Raw genomic sequence first — 27702 nt, forward strand, 5'->3', positions numbered from 1 at the left:
GAACTCAGAAATCCGCCTGCCTCTGCCTCCCGAGTGCTGGGATTAAAGGTGTGCGCCACCACTGCCCGGCATGACAGGAGTTTCTTATTTTTGTATTTTGTATTTTCTGACTTGCCTAACTAAATTGTGAACGTCTAAATTTTTAAAAAATACTTTTGGGAGGGGGCAATTTATAATGTGCTATCTACTCTTTCCCATTTCTCTGATGGAGAGTTCCCCCATGAAATTTTGGATTTTAAATTCTCTCAAGTAGATTTTGAAACAATAACTCAAAGTGGTTCCTACCAATCCGTAGATAGAACGTTATACAGATCGCTCTGTGAGAAGTGAACATCAGCTGTAAGTTTTGAATACTAAGCAAGTGTGTACAGCACTGATGGCATTTAGTAAGATAGGAAAACTGGTGGAAAAATATTGTTTGCGTGCTAGTTCATTTGTATGTGAACACAACAACTGGATAAAGAAGATTTTCTTTGGCGGTGTCACACTTGGAATGCTTAGTGGTCATCTTGGTGGAGATGTTACATTATATGCACATACCACATATACATATCTGTCCGGACTTAGCACATAGATTCAGGAATTGGTATCAACACCGATGTTTGTTATTGCTAAATTAGTCAGGGCATACTAGGCTCTGCTGTGGAAACAAAACAATCTTGCAGACGGCAGTGCCTTAGCACAGTAAGTTGTTCTTGCTGACTGAGTCTGATATCATTGTTTGTGGATGAGTAATTCTTGGAGAACTCTCGGGAACACTGGCTACTCTTGAGTGGGCTAGCTCTGTTCAGCGGTGACGGGGTCTACCCACACACACCTTCTTGTTAAATTAGCATGCCCATTTGCTTTCCATTAATCCTTCTACTTTTTTTTCTCTAATTCAAAAAAAAAAGATTAATGAAACTTTTAAAATTCAATTTTAGAATTTTATTGAACATTAATAATGTGAAAACATAGCCCTTGTTTTTTTGCAACAGCATACTTCAGCGGGAAGAGGAAGAAAGGACTTGTCTGTTAATAGTCAGGGAGCTTAGACTCTGGCTAATTACATATATGGAGGATTTCGGTCTGTTTTGTTTTTACATAAATGATAATTTCAGGTTATTTGTTATCTTGCCTAAGGAATGACTGCGAGTGCTGGGTAATTTCCTTAATTTAGCTTTGATGTTGGGGAAGCCCAAACAGAGTCACGCCATTATCTAGATGGCTGTAGCTCCATTGCCTTGATATTTTAAGAAAATTGGCCTTCCATACAGGAAATAGTCTCATCAATGATATCCTACTCAGCAGAGGACATACAGTCCTGGGAGGGGGCTGGAAATACGCCAGGGGCTTCCTAAAAGAACCTCTCTAATGGCCCTGCAAGCTAACCTTGGATTTAGTATTCTGCCAAGAGTCTACAAAGGTGCCACACTTACACATGGTCCCTGGGAATGGCTTAAAACTAAGTGCTATTAAGCCTTCTTTTGTTCTCTCTCTATATATATATAAAAAAAGAGATTTATACTATGCATCATAAACAGGAGTCGGAGAAACTCTGGAGCTATTCTGAGGGGTTTTGTTCCTCCACTGCCAGCCTGCCTTTCCCTGCTCAGTGATAGAACAATTTATGAATCTGACAGATCCTCCCCCAGACAATGGCAAGAGCAACTTGCCCAAGGAGTGCCCAGCTGAGTAACTCCGGGCCACTAAAGTTTATTAGACTGTGGAGCAACAGCAGCAGCATTGAAACCATAATCAAATGACATGCTTGATTTGGGCTCTCCCCATCTCTCTCCCCACCCATCTTCCTCCTGTTTCCTTCCCTCCCTTTTTCCCCTCTGGCCTGTATCAAAAAGAAAAAAAAAATAAAAATTAAAAAGCCCAAACCAAAGATATCTAAACAGAATTTGGAACTTAGTAGATGGTCAGGGGCAGACTCCCAGTTTCCACATATACTCAGAAAGTAAAAGTCTATGCCAAAAGAGTCATTAATATTTAAAAAAGGGGGGGGCATAAACACATTGTGACTACATTTTTTTTTTGGTTTAAATCCTGATAGCCTAAGAGGACAGAAGAGAATATACTTCCAACTGTTCTACTCTTAGGCCAACGCTGGATCCTATACTGAGTCAGGGTTGTCGGGAAGACAGAAGTCTAGCTATTCGAGCTGGAAATAAACAGTATTGTAGTTTGAAAACTGTGGGATCCATGGGATATGTTCATAGCAAAAGCTAGGAAGCAAGTCAACCTTGTGCTGCACCATGGCGGCCTGATGGTTGACTCCCGCCAAGTAATTCTCTAGTTTGGGTAAAGATGGTTCATAAAGCAGAATTGCAATGCCTTGCAGACAGGGTTTTATCTTTGGCACGCAGCACTTCACCTCAGCTTCATAAACCACTATTGTCTCTTCCTTCTACACAAATTTTACCTCCCCTGTGAAGGACAGCTCTGTGTTTGACCCACATGCCCAACACGTGCTTCCGGTAGAGGCACCGTTGGAAGACTCTCAACCAGAGAGATTAGAAATCTTAAAGTAACCTCTTCATTCTGTCCCAGAAGGGGATGGAATTCTATAGAATCTGCTAAATGTCACCATTGTTCTGGAGACACTGGAGACGTTAATGTATTACGAGAAAACGTCTTGGCTGACACCCAGCTTAAGAGACCTTCAGCTTTTTTCAAGATAGTGAAAGAAAAAAGGTCTCTCAAATATCAAGAAACATACTTTATAACCAGAATAGTCTGTGATGAATGGGGTAATAATATTCCACCCTACCTATAAAGAAAAGTGGTGTGGGCATTATTGCTTTTTTGGACACTGGAGTAACTGTATCACTCATTTCTGAGCGGTTGTCAAAAAAAAATTGAAGGGTTTAAATATATGACCTTTTACAGGAATTACTTCAACAATAGCTTATTCTACCGAGTCCGCCCAAGTTGTGGTTCCAACAGTGAGCTTCCTGTTGCGAGATGCAAATGATGGGCTAATTGCAAGATTTAATCCCATCTGTTTGGGGCAGCTCTTGAAAAATTGGGTTCGTGCTACACTCTTTTATGGGTCAATACCAACTATTCTGTCACCAAGAAGAAATAATGGCAGGGAACTTAAAGGAGAGAGAGAGAGATGGTAATCTTTGGAATGCAGAAGCTGTCAGAAATATGGACTGGTCTCAAAGCAAATGGGTTTTGCTTTGCAAATCAAGGCAGTAATGGGATGAGACAGAACACAGGCAAAGGCAAAGGCTCCAGGAATCAGGGTTCAGTGTCGACACCCCATGAGCGCAGTGATGCAAAGTGGGGGCACGCCAGAGGTTCTTCTCTGGTTGTTTCCTTCAACCCAGGACACAGCACTCATCCGCCTGTGTTGATGATACCCACGATTTGGAAACACCTAGGCATGGTGGGAAGACGGTGTCTGGTGGAAGAGGTCATTGAAAGCTCTGCTTCTAGCCTGTTAATGCTCTGCTAAATAATTACCTCGGAAGCCCCGAGTAAACTCTGTCCATAGACAAGTCGTTCGGCTTAAATGGTGTCACCTGCAGCCACTGACAACTCCCCGGATCTTCTCTGTCAAGTGCCACATGTGCACACCCGAAACGTATCCAAAGGCTACTCGCAAGCATCTTTGGATAATGAGTGCAAATTAATAACTACTTTGTACGTCACCAGAGATCATCCCGTTTTAATGCTATGCCCTTTGGGTGAATGAATGGGACAGAGATCTTTCAGATCCTAATGAATCGTGTCTTACAAGGATTAATTTGCTCAAGTTTTTTTTTTTTTTTTTTTTTTTTTTTTTTTTTTTTCTGGGTTGACATCATATGTGAAGCCGCTTGATTCATCGGGTGTGCGGAGGGGGACGCCTCTGAGGAACCGAGAGAAAGATGGGTTTGGTCTCACTGGAGTCTCCACAGAGCAGCTGCTCACGGAGTCTCTGTGTGGGGCTTTGCTAACTCTGTTCTCATTTGTATAGATTGTGATCTATGTGAATAGTATCCCTGGAGCTGTATATGCACAGCAAATACAACTCTTTACCAGCTTCCCCTGGAAGCCTCGCCAGCTTCCCCCAACCGCCCATCACTTCTTCTGGAGTGACAGCATGTTATATTGATAGCAACCATGATGCGTCATTGAGTTAGTAAGAGCTTGGTTGTCAGCAAGGACCCCTCTGATAGATGTGGTAGCATTTTGGTCAGGAGCTACATGCCTACGTATTTTCTAATAATTAGAAATTGATGTTTTTAAGCGACTAGAATTTTGTAAATTTGGAAATGGTTGTTACATAAAACATGCTCCAGGCCTTTAACCAATGGCTCCGTGGTAGGGCTGTAACAAAAATATCTTTATAAAAGTAGGAACACATAGATTTAAGGATCGCCTGTTGTGGCTTGTAATGACAAGGGTAGTGCTGCAGTTTGAATTTGAAAGATTCTTCCAAAGGCTCTCTCATTGAACCTTGGTCCCTAGCTTTGCTGATGCCTGGGAAGGTTGTGGACTCTTTAGGACATGGAGCCCCACTGGAGAGAGTATGACATTGAGGTGAGCCTCGTGTTTTAAGGATCAGTCTCGTGTCCTCTTTACTCTCTGCTTCTTGACTACAGATGTAGTGTGACCACCCCCCTGCTCCCCACCCTGACCCTAATCCTGCTTCAGGATCCGTGCCTTCTGCTACTGCTGCCGAGTCTTCCTGGCCATGGCGAACTAACTGTATCATCTGGACAAACAGCTAAAGGACCTCCTCCCTCCTTAAAACACTTTTGCCTGGTGTTTTTGTCGCAGCAAGAGAAAAGTAACCAAGACAGACAGTGGAATGTGTAGACAATGTTCCAGGGTGGGAATTTGATCAGATCGACTGTGGCATGTGAAATGAAATGTCAAGGTTAGTGGAGGAGCAGTCTCACTGGCTAGTGTGCTGTGGGTGACATTTGTAAGCAGATGTGGCAGTTCTGCTTGTTTATAAAAACTGATATAAGACTATACACACACACACACACACACACACACACACACACCCTAGGCTATGATCTCATTTGCATAAAAGTCCAGTAAATGAAACACACACACACACACTCACACACACACACACACACACTCACACACACACACACACACACTCACACACACACACACACACACACGTGCATGTGCACTCACGCCTATATATCAGAAGTGAGTATGTGTGAATACATGCTATGTTATTAACTAGATGAATGTCTGGAGGATAAAGTTATAAATGTTCTCTTTTCTTCTGTCATATATTTCTGTAGCTTGAGAAAAATGCATTTGAATGTGACAAAAATAAAAAAAAATATCGTAGTCAGAAAGAAATCAACTTTCTCACTTTCTCATTGAAAGTGAGTAGGTTTTACATGGTCATGTTCACAACCAGTCATGAAGTCTGGTGTTAATGCGCATGTCCTGGCTGGGGAGACGAAGCCATGGAGTTCCAAGAGCAGCTAAGAGATAATCCCTGATTCTTAGAAGAAAGGAAAATTTGGTTCTTCTTCAATGAACACCAGTGCAATAATGGAGTGCTTACGTGCTCTGCATGCTGGGACCCAAAACGCTGACACCTACACACCTTCCCTGGGATTCACACTTCACTTGTTACCAAGCAGGGTCACCCTATAAACTCTGGTCTTTGTAACTTTTGTATTTTGACAACAGGTCAAAGTAAAGTACTGTGAACTATGTGCCTTACTTAGCTGGAGGGCCAGAACCCACCCAGTCCCCTTTGGAATATGGGTGATAATGTGGAGCCTCTTGATTGACACTTTGGACAATCTGACCAGAGCTATGGAGACAGTCATCAGCCTGCTTGTTCAACACCTTAAAAAGCTGTTTTGTCCATAGTTCAGGAACTATCAGCCCTGCTAGAGGTATTCTATTAAGGTGCTAGTTTTCTTTTCACATTTCACAACGGGCTACCAGGTTAACTATGATGAAACAGATACACATTCCTGACCAAAGACATATTCCAAATTAGCTGTCACTTCCGGAAGTTGATATCACTAGCCAGGCAGCTTCCTTCTGCAAAGATTTAAATAATAGAACATTATTCTAGGTCTCTACATTGGCTGTGGATATTGATGATACACACTCCACAATGGGGATCCACAGGAGAAATTTCTGCTTGATGTTACTACCTGGTAATGTTAGTAGCCTCTCCTGGTTTGTTCTAGTTTTATGGATGCTGGAGACTCCGTAAATGATAAAGGCTTTCCCTTTGAGTGGTGCTACTGGAAAAACTTAGAACATAATCCATGTACCAGTGGCAGAGACCAAGTCCTACCCAGCATCCCCTGCTCTCCGAGTCTGTTCTGCATTCCCTGACTTTTCATTCTTTCTCTCCATTTCTCCCACCTTACATTATGTGTGCAGTTGTGAAGCAGCTCCAAGCGTTAATTAAGAATAAGGAGGTGATTCCTTTAAGGGAGAGGTGAATCAAGAGTGTGGATGCTCCTGGCAACGAGAGCATCCCATCTTGTACTTGGTGAGGCCCTTGAGTCCAGTTATGTAGTTTTCACCAGAGAGTCCAAGGATGCTCTAACAAAGCTGCCTGGCTTCAGAAATGCAAGCAGAGGCCATCTGGGTAGCATCCACTGTACTTTCTATTCACATCTCAAGTATAGGAAAGAGAAGAGGCTGGGTTAACTCTATACATGTGTGTGTGTGTGTGTGTGTGTGTGTGTGTGTGTGTGTGTGNGAGAGAGAGAGAGAGAGAGAGAGAGAGAGAGAGAGAGAGAGAGAGAGAGAGGAGAGAGGTGAGAGACAGAGACAGAGACAGAAAGAGAGACAGAGAGCAGCGTTGCTTTGGGCCTAGGAGTGAAGCATCTTCAAAGGGAATATAGGCTTCAGTGACTCGAATGGATTTCCCCCATTGGCAGTTAGTTGCAGCTTTAGTTGCGGCTAGACTCACACAGGTGAATATTCTTTTGAAGTTACTTATTCATTATGTGGTTATTTCCTAAACTATCTGCTTGAAAGCTGTTCACATAGTCAGTGTGCTGGAAACCCTTCCTGACATCTCACTTTAACATGTGCAAAGCTGGGGAAGCCCTGAGTTTGACCCTGAGCACAGGTGTAAGAAAGCTGTCTGTGGCCTTGTGTGCCTGCAGTCTGAGCGCTGGGATGGGGAGACAAGAGGATCCAGAGGGCTCATTGGCTGTCAGTCTAGAAAAAAATGACAAACCTCAGGCTCAGTGAGACTCTCTCTCTTGAGAAGAGCATTCAGTGTCATCATTAGACAATGCATACACACACAGACACACAAATTCAAACAGACATACACATATATACACATACACACATACACACACACACACATATATATATATATGTATATATATTCACATACACATATCCACTCATACATACACATACACACATACATATACACACATACACAGACATACATGCACATACACACATGTACACATACACATACACACATACATATACACACACATATGCACACACACATATACATACACAGACATATACATACATATACACATATAAACACATACACATGCATGCACACACACACACACACACACACACACACACACACACACACACGCATGCACAATATGCAAGTCTAGTTGTATAGGTCCTTTGGCCAGATCTCCACCACTTGGGAAGTCACCTCAGAGTGTTCATATTACAGCTTCTTTCCCAGATATTTTACATCACCAGCTCCCTAGCCTTCTCTGTAGGGAGGAGCATGACTGAGGCAGAAGCTTGCTATCTTGAGTAATTTACCATGGGCTGAGAATCTGGGGCTTGGTGGTTCTTTACCCTTCCAGAACCATCTCACCAGTTCTGAGAGAAAAGCAACAGAATTGTGTTGCCTCATCTCTTAAGTATTTTGCACGTGAATTTGGCTTAGGTTTTGATGAACACTCAGTGGGTGGTAAGATGGCCACTAGGACACTACAAATGGGGTCATACCCAAGGAGGTGACAAGATGGCCACTAGGATACTACAAATGGGGTCATGCCCAAGGAGAATACTAGTGATTTTTTTTTTTTTAATGATTTGGGAAACCAATGATTTGGAAAATGGAAAGGGCTAGAGACGTGGGATTGTTGGCACTAAAGCTGGGCAAGTGCAGCTGGGCAAAAGTAACACAGATAATATTCCATCCCCCATCCCAAACTCGTCCTCGGCACACCTAGCTCTGGCCACAGCCCTACTTAGTGGTCAGACATCCAGGTTAGAGAACATTCGTTTTACCTCTTGGGGGCAAGATTTTCCCAGTCTCCCAACTGCTTTGGGATGTGGGGTATTTGTGCGTGCGCGTGCATTTGTGTGTGTGTGTGGCTGTGTGGCTGTGTGGCTGTGTGATGGGAGTTAGCAACACAAAGCAAACCCAGCGCCCAAGGAATGTGTGGAGGAATGTTAATTCTAGGGGTAGCCATAACTTGATTTTCCTGATTTCCTTGAGTTTAAAGTCGCAGCCACAATATTACATTACCAAAGTTATTTGCATTTGAAATATAATACCTGGGGGTTGACATTTAATTAAATTACAGTGCTACCTCCAGGCTTCCAGGAACCAGGCTGGCATGCTGTGTAGAAGATGCTGGCAGTCCCTTCACGCCCTTTCTCAGTGACATGACAATCAGATGGCCATGTCCCCCTCTGGGGGGTGGGAAGAAGGAAACTCTGGTGTCCACAGTTGGCTGGTTTGTGCTTGAAAATGAAGCTGTAAGGTGAGGGGCAGTCATGACGTATGGCTCTTCAAGAAGATGCTTCTTGTTCTCTCGTGCCTCAGAGCTCCAGCCCTCATGCTTTGTAAATGTTCTGAAGGAGTCATGTGCTGGACCACAACATCTGGACGTCTGTTCACCATGTGAGGAAGGCAACCGGTTCTTTGGTCTTCTGAGTCAATTCGAGGGAACCTTTCTCCTGTCCTCTTGGGATTTCTTGGTAGTCAGTAGATAGAAGGCGGCTCCAGGGGCCCCTGATCACAGCCTTTGCTGACTAGCTCCCTAAGGTACAGACTCACTAAGGAGATGTGGAGGAAAGGGTAATTGAAAAGCCGAACCCAGCTCTTGGCATCTCTTCTTCTACAGCCTCCTGGGAAACACTTTAGTGTCCGGGGACATTATTGCTTGGGAAGGTACTGTTGGAGTCTGCAGAGTAGAGAAAGACCAGGGGTGTTGCTGAATTACCCACAATGCACAGAACACCCCCCCCCCAACCATGAAAAAAAATTAGCCAGCTTTAAGATTTAAGATCTACAGAAGAGGGGCCTGGTGAGATGGCTCAGCGGGTAAGAGCACCCAACTGCTCTTCCGAAGGTCCTGAGTTCAAATCCCAGCAACCACATGGTGGCTCACAACCATCCGTAATGAGATCTGACCCCCTCTTCTGGAGTGTCTGAAGACAGCTACAGTGTACTTACATATAATTAATAAATAAATAATTTTTTTTAAAAAAAAGATCTATAGAAGAGATTAGCATTAAGGGATACTATTAATGTGAGGGGGCAGGTTATAGCTACTGAGGCAACCCAGGGGACAGCCGGGGCATGTGCTCATACAGGGATGTGTATAGGGCGTGGGCTTCAGGGAAGCCACATTTGTATTTAGAGTGGAGCACATTTGATGCCATTTAATTCGAATGGGTTTGGGGAGGCTGGAAAGCCTGGCAATGGACTGTGGGCCAAGATTGTTAACAACGCAAAGACATTGTCATTCCTTGGCCAAGGGATGGAAAGAGAGAGAGAGAGTAGTGTTGGTCAGTGCCTAGTGCCACGATTAGAAACACAGTACAAATTCACAGGCACTCCCGCTCCTCTAGATAAGAGATTGCGGGGATAAGGAAGGTTCTTGGAAGGACAATTTAAGGAAGAGGAAATGGGGAATAATCTAATTGGTCCCTCCCTCCTTCACGCCCGCCTTCTCTTCCCTTTTCTTCCTTTCCTTTCTTCCTTCCTTTCTCTCTCCCTTCTTTTCTTCCTCCCTCCCTCCCTCCCTCCCTCCCTCCTGTGCGGATGTGTGTGGATATGGCTGTGTGTTTCCTCATGGAAATCTAAGCTTAAAGAATATGCTAGTCCTCAAGGAAGAATGGGCAGACCCATTGGCTTCCTTTGCACTTAGTTTTAGGTATGACATGGCCAGGCCACCCGGCTGGCAAAGCCTCCCATGCAGGGGCAGGGTGGCCTTGTGATATGTTGGAGAACCTTGGGTCTCTAATGCAGGCATCCTAGTTCAGTAGAAAGCCACGGCTGTGTGCAGAGCATACTTAGTGTATGGCGCTGGTTTTGTGGCATGGACGGCAAACCCAATTCTTCATTGTCAGGCTCCAGCTCATTTTCACGCCAATGACCCTGCTGCTTGCTTCACTGAGGCACGTCCTCACCACAGGTCCTGCCCCTCTCTAAGCTGGAGTCACACTGCTGAAAGAACAAGGTTGTCAGGAGCTTGAGGACCTGCTGAGATGGCTTCTCTTTTTCCTTGCAGCCCATTCTAAAGAATCTAGACAAAAACCAAAGAAATTAATTTACTTGTTTTCCATTAGAACTGCCCAACAGGTCCCCAAACACCCAGGGATAAAAGTGATGGATTTCTACAGAATATCTTCTTTAAGAAAGTTCTAGAAATGCTTAATTATTTTTGCCCCACTTTTGATTATCTCTACTAATGGAGATGTGGACGGCACGAATCAATAAAGTCCCTTGATAGTTCACAAAAAAATCTCCATGCTGCCATTAGTCTTGCCCCCTCCCCCACCAAACCTTTTATCAGAGCTGCTAAAAAGTGCCTGTGTACCCCCTGGGCTCTCGGTATATTCAACTTGTTGACAGGCTGACTGATAAAATTGTCTGATTTGAGTTTTATCTCTTTTTCCCTTCTCCTGCCCACTCTCTGGGGGAGGTGTTAATGAGCAGTAAAGAACAAAACCACGGGAAAAGAGGCTGCAGAGAGGCCCAGGAACACACAAAATGATTAAATAGCTCTCCTATCCCTGAAACTTTAGAATATCAGCCTTGTGGAGCTTTCCCTCTCCCCCCCAACCCAAAGTAAATTGAAATAACCAAAATGGACCAAGTATGTGGGACTCTTACTGACCCATGCTTTGTAACGCTGAATAGCATTGAATAGCTTATATGGTGTTCATGTCTTAGGGAGAGGTTTTTAATTGTTAATCTGTAGAAATGACATCCATATTACTCTTCATTCTGGTCAAATGCCTTGGCATTATCATCATTATTATTATTATTATTACTATTAATTATTATTATTATTATTACTAATTACTGTTACTGCTGCTGCTACTACTACATGGATTTTGTGTGAGAGAAGAAGGGTACGCTTGTCAGAGCTCAGAGGACAACTTTTGGGAGTTGGTGCTCTCCTTCCACCTTGTAGGTTCCAGGGATTGAACTCAGGTCACTGGTGTGGCAGCAAGTACCTATACCCAGTAAGCTATCTTGATCTACACCCCGCTCCCCAGGTATTTTCTCAACCAATTCTAGGATAACGGAGAACTGAGAAGGCAATACTGCTTCATACTTGGAATACTTGGAATGATTGCCAGAAGACAATGGCTGCGGTATTCAGTCTTTGTACATGCACGTCAGGTCATCCAAGGTGAAAAGCATGAAGGCAAACTCAGGAGTCACCTGGATTGGAGGAATCGGGTTGATGTTAGAATGCTGAAGCACAGAGACGGAGCCCTCAGTGAGCCACGAGTTGCTACAGACCTTAGTCTTTGTCTGGTTGTAGGAGCTAGTAGATTGCTCCATGCTAGCTGTTGCCTCTATAGCTAGTACTGAAATTTAAGTAGCTGCTGGTCTGTTCAGCTTGTTAGAAAGAAAAGCTAGAAATGGACCAGAGGGAAGATGAGTTTTTTTTTTTTAAAATAAAGATGTTTGCTGAATCCTTGAGTACCTCTGTCTCAGTGGCAAGAGTGGCAGGAAACGGAAGACAACACTTCTCTTTAAAGAGCTACAGGTGCATATGGCTAGGGGCTGGGGGGAAAAAGAAGCAGATGTAGCAGGAGCAGCTATGAGACCAAAAGCTACTGTAGTCATCTGTGTGAACTAACACTCCCGGTGATCTGTGTGAGCAATGGCTGCACTCGAGCCCAGCCTGGGGTGCCAGCAGTCAGAGCATTCGAGAGGGCTGGGGCCGATACTTCCTTTCCTCCCAATTCATCTTAGAGCAGGCATTACTTGTGGGCAACACTCCCTTAGATTCGTGGAGGTGAGAGAACACCGAGAAGCATGGGTTTTGACCAGGTTAACACAGGTCAAAGCCCTGCAGTGATGAAAGATGGAGTTGACTCTGGGGATGCAGACATGAAGACAATACATCTTGATTTGGAAAGAGGCTCCTTTTCAGAAGCCTGGCTTCCTGGTCATTGTTTGATGACATTCTCTAGCATATAGTATCCACATATAATTTGTGTTCCAGGATAGGCTATTTGAGTGGCGATAAATCAGAGCATAAGATGTTTTTGATTATGTTATGCATTTTCATTTAATTTTAGTTTTCTATCGAACTATGCAAATATTTCAGCCATCATATTTTTTCCCAGGTTGCAACTTACTGCTTTCATTGAGAGGAAGCCGATGAAAAAAAGTTACAAGACAAAACACATCAAATTACTTGTCTCTTTGTAATTCTTATACATGCTCTGCCAAATGGAGATGAAGCAAGAATCAGAGGCATTTTCAGGTTTTCGTTATCCCAGGAAAATTTATATAATTTCCACATATTTATGTGATTTCCAATGAGCAGGTCCATCAAAATCTTCTTTCTACAATTTAAGATATTCCTAAACAATTTAAGATATTCCAAAACATACCTAGAGACTTTGAAAATGAAACACTGCAATATTGTTTGAGCTGCGGGCCTTTAAAATATTCAAATTATCTTGCTTTTGGGTGGGGGATGCATTTCAATGTATTTTTCTTCATATTTTCCTAACTATCATACATCACTGAGTCATTCAGACTTTAGGTTTTATATATATATACATATATATGTGTGTGTGTGTATATACATATATATGTATATGTATATGTATATATATATGACATTTATTCATATATTTTGTACATGGGTATCTGTAGGCAGGCTTGTGTGGAGTTTTAGGGATCAATACTCGGTTGTCAGGCTTGGCATTGGCAGCAAGCCTGTTTTCTGTTGAGCCCTACCACACCCAACCCTTACCCTTCGTTTGTTGAATCCTTGCTCAAAGCACTACAGTTGTAAAGAAAATACAACTATAATTTTAGAACTCCCATTTATTTATAACATGACTATCATGCTATAAAATATCTAGGTTGATTTATAAGGTTTCAAATCTAAAACCCAATAGATAAACATAAGAAGGTATTAATAATCCTCAGAGAGAGAAAAGCTACTCAGCTCCGGTGAGGTCTTTTTATTTCTCAAAAATTATTTTTATATCTGTAGAGTCACAGATTTCCTGTCCCTTCAATTAATTGTGATTGTATAAGGATGGCAATCCTGACAGCTGTTTCCATGGAAATTAAAATGAGTGATGTTAACTTAGCAGGCCTGTTGTTTGCCCTGAAAGAAAAGTCGTGATAACTAAGTTGAGATAAGACTTTTTCAGCAGGAACATGTTTTCACCAAAGATTCCTCTGAGTCTTTCGTGACGTGTGACAAACCCTGGCACGTGACATACAAACATGTTTCCCGCTTAACTTTCGTAAGAAGTAGAAATTCACACTGATTTTCTCCCCCAGACCCAAGTAAAAATAAATTTATCCTAATTAACTTACAAATACAAACATCACATGGTTGGCTTGAAGAAAAGCACTCAGGCACTTGCCCAGCTCCAGCTGTCCACCTCAGTGAACATCTGTGCGGATAGAATGGGCATCCTGAAGCCATGGGGCTTTTCTTAGGGTTATAGACTTCCATTTTCTTGGATTACATTTATTTTTATGGCTCTTCATACTTCAATACCTAAAAAGATGAATTCACTTATCCACCAAGGAGTGAGAGGGGCGGGGTTATTTATTACAGAGCTGAGACTAGAAGAAGCAATTTGCTTTGTAAACTCTTTAGCCACCTACCATTATCATCTCTTGATCTCCTTTCTAAATTTTATACCATACCCACACTGATACCCATTTATGTAATTTTTTTTTCTATAAATGCTCCTTTTCATGATTTTGAGCTCTTGGAGAGTCTATTTGCCAAGGAAAAAGGCAGAGTTGAGTATACCATAGTCCAAGTAAATGATTCTAGGGGCTAATCACACAAACACCAAAGCACAAGATCCTGTAGAAGAGATGCCCAGGATTGTTGTAACTTTTTCCTTGGCCAGCAGATCCTGCGACCTCTGTGCAGGTGATAGGCACAGAGCATGACACAAGAAGCCAGAGAAGGCACTAGTGACACACCCTTTTTTCTACGACACCACCCATCAGAGAAGGTAGCTCCGTGTCAGTCTTTTCTTTCACCTGTATGTGTCTTGCAAGGTCTCTGTGGAAAAGAAGTAAAAGCTGTGCCCGGGAAAGGTCCAGTATAAAGATAACTATGTTAACATTGGTTATCTCTTAGATGTAACTGCTGGGCTTCCACGCCAGGCATTCATCTCACCCACCGTCACAATAGGAAGATGAATGGTCCAGACTCGAGGCACAAAAAAGCAGATCCAGGGTTTTGTTTTGATTGCCATGATGACCCCCAAAACTTCATAAATAAGAGACTACCCCTAAACAAGCAAGGCCAGCAGGCATAAGCTTGTATTTTCTTGGATAAATCAAGGTCACCGTTCCCAAAGGCAGTTCTGTGGCTAGGGAATGTGTTTCTTTATTTCATTGCTCATTTTGAGAACCTGATGGGGATCTACCCAACTCCCAGCTTCCTTTGTTGTCAAGTCAGACATTCTAGGGGCTCAGGAAGCACACCCAGAACATAAGATGGTAGTGGCCTTTGCAGACTTTGTTTGGTTCATTTTATGAGACAGCATCTATTTCTGTAATCTCCAGTTGCCTCAGACTCATTGTCTATAGCCCAGGCTGGCCCCAAATTCAGTGCCCCTGCTGCTTCAGCCTACGGGCCCCCGTTGCCTTGATTAGCGACAAAACCAGCACCTTAATAACATGTAAGCCAGGTGAGAATTTCAGTCAGCTTTCCATCCATTTTCAGGATTGTTCATCCTATTTGGGTTGATAGCTTCAGATTTGATTTATTTCGGAGAGCTGTACACAGTTTTTCCCCCCACTGACCTAATTGGTGGAGATGGCTACTAACTGAAAATAGTTTCATTCACGTTTCAAATAATTTCTAAAATTATAGCAATTCCTACAAATAAAAACATATCGGATCTTGACAACTCCAACCAGAGTTCACATTTTTTTTTTTTTTAAACAAATCAGCGGGCAGTGAAAGAGGAAGGAAAAAAGGAAAAGAAAAGGCCATTCTGCTAGTCCATTTTACAAACTGTTCTCTGCTCACGATGCCTGATTCCTCTAGTCCATCCTTCCCAAGTATATATCTTTAACCCATTTATCCTTCTGTGAAGACAGGCTGCCCTGTGATTAAATCCCAAATATGCCAGCTCACAGGAACATATTTTAGGCTAAAGACAACAGCAGTGTTGTTTGAGTTTATTTTGAACATATGCTCCGTTGGCATTTCCTCACTGTGTGTCATCTGTCACTTGCTTATTCCAGAAACTTGGCTTGAGGAATTTGTATATCCCCTCGCCCCCACCCCCCCACCCCCAGACACACACCTCTGCTCAGCACACCTCTGGTTGTTCAGTGTGTATGAGCTGCTGTAAGTACGGTAGAAAACACTATAGTTGCTTTAGAAGGATGACTTTGATTGTGGTTTTTTTCCCCCATCACAATAACACTTTGCAGGTGATTATTAAATTAGAGATTTTCTTTGTTTTTCTAACAAAAAAAAAAAGCCCTTTTTATGTCAGCGCCAATTATGAGTGGTAATTTTTTTTTTTTTTTACAATTTACAAAAGATTTTTCTGTCCTACCTCCACGCCCCTCCCCCAGATAAAGAAGGGGTTTGACATTCTATGACAGGGGGGGATTATTTTCCTTTTCTTTCTTTTTTCTTTTTTTTTTTTTTCCTTTTTTTTGCAGACAACAGTGCTTTTGACTTTTCTTTAAAAAAAAAAAAAAACTGTTGACTCTATTGAAAAGTGACAGGACAATATTTAACCTGAATAGAAGCATGTTGACTCCTCTTATTAAAACTGACAGTTAAGGACATTTCTCTCTTTATTCCTTCTGATACACGCAGACATGTCTTCACTGCTAACTAGTATACAAAATCAAAAACAAAAAAATACCGTGCGTAGAGATGACTACCTGATAAACAATATATGAATGACAATCGCAAGTTTAATCTAGCAAAGAAACCTTTTTTTATCCTTTAAGAAAATTAAAGCCCTTTCAAATTAGTTTGATATACGAAGACACACTGACATCATTAATTTTCAGGTAGTCACTCTTCTTTAGCCTGCTGTTCCTCTTGATAATACACAAGGTTCCCATCGGGACAGGGCCACAGCGACACCTATGGAGAGGCCTCAGGGCCTCTCTAGAACCCTGTGAAGAGCTTTACATCCTCCTCTATTCTAATTCCCCTCTCTTGTTTGTGACAAAAATGGTGACCCTGGAGGTTGTCCCCCAAGACCAGTGCTAACTGATGCTGTCTTTGTTTGGAAAAAAAAAAAAAAAAATGGCCAGAAATACCAAGCTTTTGAGTCCTTTCTCTCTTGTTGGGCTAATAAAGGGTCTCATTAGCATGAGTGAGGCTTGAGTTTCTTTCAGTTGGACATTGAGTGCACGCACCTCTCAGCAGAAGCAGAGTAAGAAGCCAGATGTCAACTATCAGAGGTAGACTGGAGCCATACGGAGCTCAGATGGCGCTGGGTACTTGCTTGCGCTTTTGAGCATCCATGAGTGGTCAAACTGATTGCTAGTGGAGAATGTGCTGGAATTTTGCATGGCCACTGAGACGTGGGAGTGAGTATGTGTTGCGTGCATGCGCTCCGTGGGTGGGGTTGGGGTGGTGATATTATATGAGGATTAACTGTGGTGTGATTTTTTTGTTGTTGTTGTTGTTGGAATGTAGTTTGAGCTTTTGTGAAAGCTTGGGTAGAACTGTGTGCAATAATTAGAATTATTCTGATTTTTGCATGAGCCTCCCATCCTTGCATTAATTAAGGGCCCTTCAAATGGTCAGAAGTTTTACACATTTCCATTATGAAGAATTCAGAAACTCAAAGTTTATTCCATGCTAAGCTTCCATATTGATCGTGGAGGAAAACTGGCCTCTGGGTGGTCACGAATTCACTCCTGTTGTTTGGGGAATTACCCAGTTTCTATTCTACTAATTACTTTGAAAGGATCACGTGTTCGGAATCATCCGTAGATTATAACATGGAGCGAGCTCTAGGTTTCCTCTCTCTTAAGAAGGGCCAAGGCCAGGTGTGTCCATGCTTGCTGTTAGTACTAGTAGTTTAGATGCAGAGGAAAGCAGGTCGCTGTAAGTTCCAGGTCAGCCAGGGCTACATAGTATGAGAGTGTCAGAAAGAACAACAGAAAAAAAAGAAAGGGTGAGGAGGAAGGAAAGAAAAGGGAAGGGAAGGGAAGGGAAGGGAAGGGAAGGGAAGGGAAGGGAAGGGAAAGGAAAGGAAGAAGGGCAAATCATTGTTGTCTCTTTGAGATCTAGTATACCTGTGATGAAGGAGAACTTCCTTAGAGATTCAGGTCTTAGACACATCAAACAACAACAACAACAACAACAACAACAACTACAAAACACTCAAAATTGGCATAGGAGAGGTCCAGCTTTTAGCCTTTGTGTGTGAATATTGAAGGTGAGGCTATTATATTTATCATGGCTTCTTCCTTGGGGTTCTTCCTCAAGGCACATCCAGGAAAAGCACTTTTGTGGAAGTAGTTTTTACTGGGAAATGGCTCCAGCTATGCCCTTTGAGTCTGGGGAAGGGGAGAGCAGCCAAATGGGAGGCCAGAAAGGTTTTGGGTGTCAACCGTGAGCACCTGAAGCTCCCTTCTTTCTGTTATGAGTCCTCTGGGAGAATGAGCACTCACCCTTCAGACGAGGAGCACTGAGGGACCTATGTCACCCCTTGGCTGACAACTTGGGTACTTTAAGTTGACTCCATCAAGAAGAGTTTTTGCCTAGACTTCCTTCCCTTGTAGGGACGCCCATTCATTTCTTAGGTGGTGTGCCACACAAATCAAGGAAACGGAAAAAGATTAAATGGCTTAACATTTCCAGAGCTGGTGGTGTGGCTCAGTTGGTAGAGTACTTGGCTAGCATGCAAGAAGCCCTAGGTTCCATCCCTCATACCATATACACTCAGCACAGTTGTGTATACCTATCATCGCAGCATTCAGAAGGTGGAGGGAAAGAGGAGTCTCGACTACATAGCCTGGCTTCTATGAGATTATGTCTCAAGGCATACTCCTACCCCGCAAGTTATGTATTTTCAACATATCTCTTTCCTTGTCTGCTTTGGCTAATTTAAGTGATATTGCAGGATTGGTTGAGAGCATCTGATGCCAGAATGCATAGCGGTTACTTCAAGGTAATGTTTTGGGGTGACTGTCCTGGTCTGTAATTCAAAATCCTCAAGGATTGAGGGAGACTATCCCATTTTGTGCCATGCAGGGGAGGGGGGGGTGGCAGAAAGTTTAGGTAAGGATGTGCTATAGGCGCGACTACTATCTGCCTGGGTTGCCAGCTGCCATTTTGGTCTGTCTGCTATTGAGAACACCCAGAAGCTCCATTTAGCATTGTGTACCAGTAGGGCCTGTTTCTGCTGGCTGGATAATGCTGTAACCTCTGAATGTGGGTACCCATCCTCACTGATGTCTCCTTGGGGAAATAGAACCCTTTGTATTCAGTTCTTGGCAAAAAAAAAAAAAAAAAAAAAAGGAGCATTTCAAGTCAACCGGGCCAAGAAATACAGGCCTAGTTTTCTTTTTATATATAAAATCCCTCCCTTTAAAAAATTCTTTAAATTTGTTCCTCAAGAAGAAATAAACCTTTATGAGACCCTGTGTATGGCTGTAAATTTGATTGACCAGATGTTTGTCAGATTTAATTCATGCTGTTTTAAAAGGTTGCTTTCTACATCTCAGTCCAGCACCGTTCTGGTAAGGGAAGGAGTTGGTTTATAGGAAACAATGAAATGGGTTTTAACACCTTACAGGTGCTCTAATCCTATTACAGACTGGAGTGTTTAGCATTCCTGATGTTTTCTCTTTCTTGTTTCGTTTATGTGGTATGAGAGATTTTGAAGGGAGAAAGTGTTTTAACGGGCTATGGAGGGTGGTGGGGAAAGAGGCACTGTTAGCGCAGCTGGGGACTGTTACAAGCTCTTTGGGTTGTGATTTCTTCGAGCATTTCGCTGTGTTTCCCTTGCCTTCCAGCTCTGGTTGTTGATGATACAGAAACACCATTGCCAGGATATTGATCATGGATGCCAAGCTCTTGAATGAAACTCTAGGAAGTTATCATTCTCAAAGAACTTAGGAGTTGTTTCTTTCCAACCTCACTGAGCAGAGTCTATCTTCTATTATCCTCTGGAGTTCTCTCCCAAACTGTTAGTATGTCCCCTTCCCCCAAGATGGCATATTGAAGTGCTGAACCAAACTAGACAAATCAACAACAACAACAACAATAACAACAACAAACAACTGAAATGAACTATTTAGCCCATTGAGGCAAAGTAGATACCGCAGTCACTATGATTGGGTCTTCAATCTAGCACCACATCGACTCATAGGGATGTGCACCCTGTAAAGAGATATCTCCCAATGGTGAACACAAACGACTCATTTACAGGCAATATTTTGCCCAAGAACCTTGGGTTTGTGTTGTAATAAAATATGTATAAAGAAATGTTCATCATGCATGATTTGGAAATCATCAAGTCTGAATTACTGGGGCTAACTAAATGGTTTTAAATTTTTGGAACATAGGGTCTGGAGTATAACCAGCTCCTCAGCTAAGAGCATTTGTTCTTGCAGAGGACTAGAGTTTGGTTTCTGGCATCCACAATGGGTGGCTCACAACCACCCATAAGTCCAGCTCCAGTGTCCAACTCCCTTGTCTGACCTCTGGGCACCTGCCTGCACACGTACACAAACACACACACACATGTACACACAAACAGTGCACATCAATAGAAATGAATTTTATATTAAGAAAAAAAATTAGAACTTGGAACTTAATTTTGTCGCATGAGGGTATTAAAATGACAGAGTTACTATTTGCCACCAGTTTTCATAAAACACAGAGCGTTTAGATATTTCCCATCTACTGGGAGTCTCTTCTTCCTGCAAAGAATAAGAAAGAGATCATTTCAGACTTAGGAACAGCCCCTTATGGTGCATAGAAAAATATCAAATCATTCTTTTCTCATTCCCTAGGGTGCATAACATCCCAAACTAATAGTGATCTGAACACCACTTTCAGACTTACTTTGCCTGTTGGTATATGTGTTTGTGGTTCTGCAGAACTGAAACAGTTAAGATACACCTGGATTTTGTCTTCTTCATACCCCTCTGCCTCTAGCTTCTTGCCTTAAAGACCACTAGATTCAACAGCTCATCTTACATTTAAAGAAATTGTGTCATGGGCCACAGAACTCATTAACTTAATTAATTGGGGTCTGTCACTATTTATTTGACATATGAGAGAAAGAAGACTTTCCAAATTATATATGTAATATAAGCAAGAAAAGAAAAGAAGAGAAAAAGAAAAGAAAGAACAAATAAATGTTGTCCCAGTTTTGCTTCTAGGGAGTGGCCCCAAAACCCTTTTGGTGTGTGAACTTCTCATCTTTGTTGTAGATGTATATGTGTTTGTGCCTTGCTACCTGTACTTCTTCATAATGTGTTAGAGGTTTTTTTTATATATACTTTAATAATGTATTATGCATGTTTTCTTTTCTGAATCATCTCCAAGAACACATTTAAATAGCTAACATTACATTTTGTGACACAACTTAATGTTTATGGTTAAATACTTACTCTCATTTTGAATTTTCTGAACATTAGTGTCAATGTCATTGTAGCTAGAGAAGCCATCATCTATGTATTTGAGTTTGCTTATCCTTGCCTGGATTCTCATAGACTGCCACAAAATTTCTTTTGCCGAAACACAATTGCAGTTCACCTGTATTTGCAATCTAAATCGTTTGAGAAGTGGTCATGGAACCATCAATGGAAGAGAATTCCTTGACCAAACTGTTCGTTTGTCATAGTGACTATCAGTAGATAATTTGCCTAATGTGGTAAAAAGGATGGCAAAGTGGTCCCACCACATCTCTCTGCCCAGCTTTAAGTCCATGCATGTCTGAGGAAGCCTCATAGACCAGGAAGGATGAATTCAAAGTTGAAACAATGGGAGATGTAAGAGTAGAGTTTGGAATGGACCATCTGATTTAAATATTCTGCTTGGGAAGAGATGGGGGGACGAACCACTCTCTTAAGAGCTGGTTGTTGTTTGTGTTGTACTGTACTGTTTTAATAGATGTTGTGTGTGTGTGTGTGTGTGTGTGTGTGTGTGTGTCCACCTTTCACAGAAAGATTTAGATTCTCTTTGTGAGAGATTCAGCATGGGCAGGAACGTGGTAAATCCTCCTCATGTGCTCCTCTAATCCAGATTAAAGGAGGCAATTTCATTAAATGTGCCGTGGTTTAGATCCCCATTCAGAATCTTCTCACCATATAGATCACCTTTACAGTTTAGTTCTTCCTTACAAAAAACGTGTATTTTTTTTTTTTCTGGAGATTTGGGCATATCTAATTTTCATGCCATTGTATTTCCCAGAGTGGTCTGTCTACTGTAGTTTGAGCTATCTTCTATGAATGGGAGATGAGGAAGAAAAGAACTCCTGCCTTTGAAAGGGCTTTAATTTTGCTGCCTAAGAATCAGAGCCATGTGTGAGAGGATTTCTTGGTTCACAAAGTCAAGGTTAATTTTAGGAAAATAGTGTTGGTGTCCCAGATAGCTTGAAATTAAATTCAAGTAGTTAAAATTGGTTTCATTCCCTCTGTATTTTTCATAACCTCACACTGCACACGAGCAATGCTCCAAGGTGAGTGTTGATTGAATATCACATTATCCTCCTTGACCTTTTGAACAATTATCTCTGTCCACTGAACACTTGGGTATTGCATCTCAGTTCCATGAGGGTAGAGAATAGGCCCAGTGCCTAACCTTGCCCTAAACATATAGAAAGTGTTCAGTTGTTGCCAAATGAGCAAATAAATGAATGAGCCATTCAAACGAGTATTTTATTGATAGATTATCCACAATGCTAAAGTTAATTTTCTTTAGCTATTAACAGATTGCAGAGTTGAAATACTATTCTTATGGAGAATGGATCAATAGCAGTAAACTAAAGAATGCTAATACTTCCTTGTAAGCATATTTAGGGAGAAAGGACACATCCACAAAGAAAGCATATATGTCATATATGACACCTCACAAAGGAGGGGGGGCATCTTATTCCTGTGGGCTCAAAATGGGACCATGCCCCCAAATTCCAAAGTACTCAGTACCATTAGTTTCCACCTTGGGAATACCTTCTCTGGCTACTGCCTATACCTAGGAGCACTTATTTGGGCATCCTTAATATCAGATTAATCCACTCCATGTATTCTATATTAGACACATTTCTTTCCACTTTAGTAATTTAGTTCTGTGCTACAGTTGCTTTATACAATCAACAGCTAGAAAAAAAAATAAGAAATTAAAAGAAAGATGGTGTATCCGTACAGGAAAGATCATCCATCCCCATCCCCTGCCGTTCTTCTTGATGCTGCTCCAGGCTTGTTTAAAATTGCAACCAGGACCTGAAGACACAGCTCAGTGGGTGAGAGTGCGACTGCTTTTGCAGAGGACCTGAGCTTGCTTCCCAGCACCCACCTCATTCAGCTCACTGCTCCCCATAGCACCAGCTTCAAGAGATCGCATGAATTCCTCTTGGCTGCCATGGCTACCTGCACTCAGGTGCATGTGCCTCACCCCCACCCCAACACACATCATTAAAAATAAAATGAATGCTGTTTAACGTTTTAAATACATTTTTAATTAATTGGCTTCTTAATTAAAATTAAGCAATAGTTTAAGAAATCACCATGTAAGCAGAGTTCCCTTATTAGGAATAGCAAGGGAACCTAGAATAGAGGTTCCATTGAGTTTGAGAGGATGATTATAGCAAGGAAAGGACCAGGTGTGAGATGCTATAGGCACTAGCTTATAGCTAGACCGTAGAGTTAACCCGTATGTGCTAATGGTATAGTAATAGCAATGGTTAACTCTAACCATCGAGTTAACCCATTATAATCTCACGATGTTTACAGTAGTGGTTTAAAGCACATATGGCGCTGTGCATGTGGTTTATGGCAATGCTGTGGTATTTCCAGAGGGACCTTGAGCTTCCTGTGTGCTGTTATCACAAGGGGGTCCTAAAGCCAGTGTCCCATGGTTATCCAGGGACTTAGAACTCAGTGCCCAGTATCTGTCGATTTCAATGATTGGATCCGTATTGTGTTTGTTTTCAACCAGCTCGATAGTGGAAATACTAATCCTTTAGTATTCAGAGGACCGAAGTTCCATTCTGAGGCCTGTGCATTCCAGTCAGAAATTCTAGTTAGCACAGAGTAAGAATCTAGCTCACTAGCACAGACAAACGGCTGTCAAGCAGATGAAAGAACTGGGGAGCCGAGAGCTGATACAGAGCCTGGGAAGGACTAGGTAAGAAAATATGGAGGAGTGAGGGCCATTGTGGATTGAGCAGACTCTGCCCAGAGCCATTGAAATTTAAATTTGACAAAAAGCATCTGGCCAAACACCCTGTAATCTGTGGATTATAGGTGGCTCCCAGGCTGTTACTGTACTGGCTGTGAATGAAGCCAGGACTTGTTTTCCCAAAGAGAACATGAGAGTTATTCACCTGGAAGGACGACAGATAGGTTCTTTGGTCAGAATAAAAATGAACCTCTCACCTTAGACATTCTATATGCTTTCCTATTTTTTTCAGTATACTAGTAAATATGGCTCATTCTAAAGTGTCTGGAAGACTAATAGGGTATCAGAGAAAAGGAACAACATCTCATATCAAGGTGACCCCTTTTAGAGTTTCTCAATGCAGATATGCAATACAGACATCAGGGTCACACAGAGCAGAGACCACGACCTACAGCCTGTTTTATTTAACTCAAAATTATCATGTATCTTCCAGTGTCATTAAATGCTGCTTGATTTAAAAGTGTCACGGGACATTTTATCAGGTGAGTGGGCCAAATTTTATGTCAGAATTTAACAGTTATCCACAGATGTGGACATTTCAATTCTATATAGTATTGCCCTGCTTTTAAACGATATTGTGATAAAAATGATCTCATGTACGTGTCTCTGTATGAAGTTCTTTAAGCTCTAGGGTCAGCTCGTGGAAAGGGGTATGAATGTTCTCCACAGTATGGACAAACATGGGCGAATGGTCCCTCAGCAAAGCTTTTACTGTCTTTGCTCACAATGCCCATGCCTATAACTCTTTCTATATTAGAAGTTGTCATATGGTGTGAAACAGAGTTGGAGATGTAGTTCAGTTGGCAGGGCACTTGCCTAGTCTATGTGATTGCCTGGGTTCAATCCCTCACTCTGAAAAAAAGAAGCTGTGGGGGTGTGGGGCAGAAAATGCCATCTGTCAATTCTTATTTATGTTTCATTGATTACTGGTATTTGGTAGTCTGTTATATTTTTTTGTGAATGTTACCTGAGTACTATTATTTGATACTCTTTGGTTTGCTCATCAATTGCATAGGCATTTATTACAAGGCTTCCTGTCCCAGGCACTGCTATAGCACTGAGGAGACAATGCTGAGAGAAACAGCAAACACATTGTCATGAGAATTACATGAAAGAATCTCCGTAGCATCCTTAATGCAGTAACATTTGGCTCACACAAGATCTCACCAAGTTATTATCCATCATTTTTGGTATCACTGTAAGACTGTGTTTATAGCACTGTCATTTAGGGATCCAGGGGTATGTCTGGGAGGGTTTTTTTTTTTTTTATTGAGTTGACTAGCAATATCTATGCTTTCCTGGCTATGCCTAGGAGACTCATATAATCCACCACTGGTGACCATTCAAGGATGTCTGGCTGTGGGAGAAGCAGAGAGTTTGACAGAGCCAATGTGAGTGGAAGCAGCAGCCTGAACTGAGGGGTTTACACATCTTACTTTTGAAAATTTGGCATATATATATATGATTCTATATAGTATTTCCCCGGTTTTAAACGATATTGTGATAAAAATGATCTCATGTACGTGTCTCTGTATGAAGTTCTTTAAGCTCTAGGGTCAGCTCGTGAAAAGGGGTATGAATGTTCTCCACAGTATGAACAAACATGGGCGTATGGTCCCTCAGCAAAGCTTTTACTGTCTTTGCTCACAATGCCCATGCCTATAACTCTTTCTATATTAGAAGTTGTCATATGGTGTGAAACAGAGTTGGAAATGTAGCTCAGTTGGCAGGGCACTTGCCTAGTCTATGTGATTGCCTGGGTTCAATACCTCACACTGAAAAAAATGTGTACGTGTGTGTGTGTGTGTGTGTGTGTGTGTGTGTGTATATATATATATATATATATATATATATATATATATATATATGCATGCAATTAGTCAGTCAGTCTCCCTCCCTCCTTCTCCACCTTCCCTCTCTTCCTCCCAGTTAATCCAGTTAATCTTCCTCTGGGTGACCTGGCTCTCCCCAGTTTCTATAGGGTTGCTCAGACCACACACTCATGCAGAATGACCAAGATCCTTCCATGCATTATTTGATAAACATTTTCAAATCCAGTGCACATTGCCATCCCAAGAGCTGCAGGCAGGCGTATTGTGGAGAATTAGCACAGAATCGCCCACAGTGACAAGTGCAGGTTTCCCATAACCAATCCTACCCTCGTCCTTTAACTTACCATGCTTTCTGTAGGATCTAGCGAAGAGGGGCTGGCTTTCGTTCCCTCCATATCATCTCCTTCATGACCTGGCTGCAGACGACCAATGCCTGAGCTCTTACAGGCCTGCCTATTTCAACAGGACCCCAATATCACAACACCCTATCCACTTGGAAGTGTTTTTCCAGTAGGATAGGGAAGGAGTTGGAGAGATAATTGTGTTATTTCCAATACCAGATTTCTTGAAGTACAGAGGGCCTGTGTTTGGTGCCCAGGACCCATAACAGGTGGCTCACAACTGCTTGTTACTCTAGCTCCAGGAGTTCTGACACCTTTTTCTGGCTCCTGCAGTCACTTGCACACACGTGGAAGACCCCCGTGTGTGCATAGTACACACAGAAATAAAAACGAAGATCTAAAAAAATAAAATAAAATAAATCTTGAGAGAAAACAGCATCACCAAGTCCTTGCCTTTTCCTATAAGCAAACTGGTCCAGCGTGTGTGTGTGTGTGTGTGTGTGTGTGTGTTTGCACGCGCATGTGTGCACGTTCACACACGCATGTGCGCACATTCACACACGCATGCGGAGGCTACAGGATAACCTCAGCGGTAGGCAGCTGCAGTTCTCAGATACCATCTACTTGGTTTTTGGGACAGTGTCTCAGATGGGCCTAGGCTTGCAGTGTAGGCTAGGCTGGTTGGCCGGCAGCCCTGGGAATCTGCTATCTCCTCTTCCTCCTCAGAGCTAGTGTTCGTTTTTGTTTTTGTTTTTGTTTTTGTTTTAAACATAGGTTCCTAGAAATTGAACTCAGATCCTCATGCTTGTACTTTACTGAATTATCTCCCTTGACCTAAACAAGGCACTTGCCATCCTCTGTTTTAATGGCTTTGAACTGCTGATGTCAGAGGCTGGTGGGCTGTCTTCATCGTACAGGGTACCGGCATCCTTCCCTGTGGTCTATGCACAGCAGCGGCTCCGAAGAACCCTAAGCGGCTATTACTTTTCATGGTTAATGAACTGAGCAACTGGGAATGGGACCCAGAGCCAGTGCTTGGATTAAATCTTCAGAGCCTCAAATCTGGCTCTGATTAGGAATTGGGGCAAAAGGAAAGTCCTGAACCATGGATGATGGATGATAAGCTCTCACCTTTCCCAGAAGCCCCGCAACCTGTAAGGAAAGCGTGCCAGTGACCAATGATGCCAACGTGAACAAGAGGTGAATACCAAAAGGCTTGCTGAAGGCTCTACAGTGCGTTTAATGCAGTTCTCGCCGCCACTGTTTTTCCACATGTTTTTTTTTTTTGTGAGACTCCTTTTGATGGTAGGAATATTTGAGGTGAGGGTTCTGTGCGCTCATAGGCAGATAGGTTTCTAAGTGGTACAGCTTCCGGTGATCACAGAGAGAGTAGGCTGGGGCAGGGAACCACAAGAAACTTCCAGCAGAAAAGAATGAAGTGCAGTAGGGTTTGGTGGCCTCTGAAGGGTGGGTGGTCTGTGAACAAAAGAATTTCAGGACAGATTCCTTGGGGTGCAAAAATGAAAGTAATACACACACACACACACACACACACACAGGTATGTGCACAAGCCATACATGCATATACAAATTACGCACATGCATACACACAGCCCATACATGCATACACACACATGCACAGACACACATGTGTACCTATGTATACAAGCACACACACACACACATACAAATACACATACAATTCAATTTCTCATTCTTCAGTGA

This window comes from Mus pahari, chromosome 20, assembly GCF_900095145.1.
Source record: "Mus pahari chromosome 20, PAHARI_EIJ_v1.1, whole genome shotgun sequence".
NCBI lineage: Eukaryota > Metazoa > Chordata > Mammalia > Rodentia > Muridae > Mus > Mus pahari.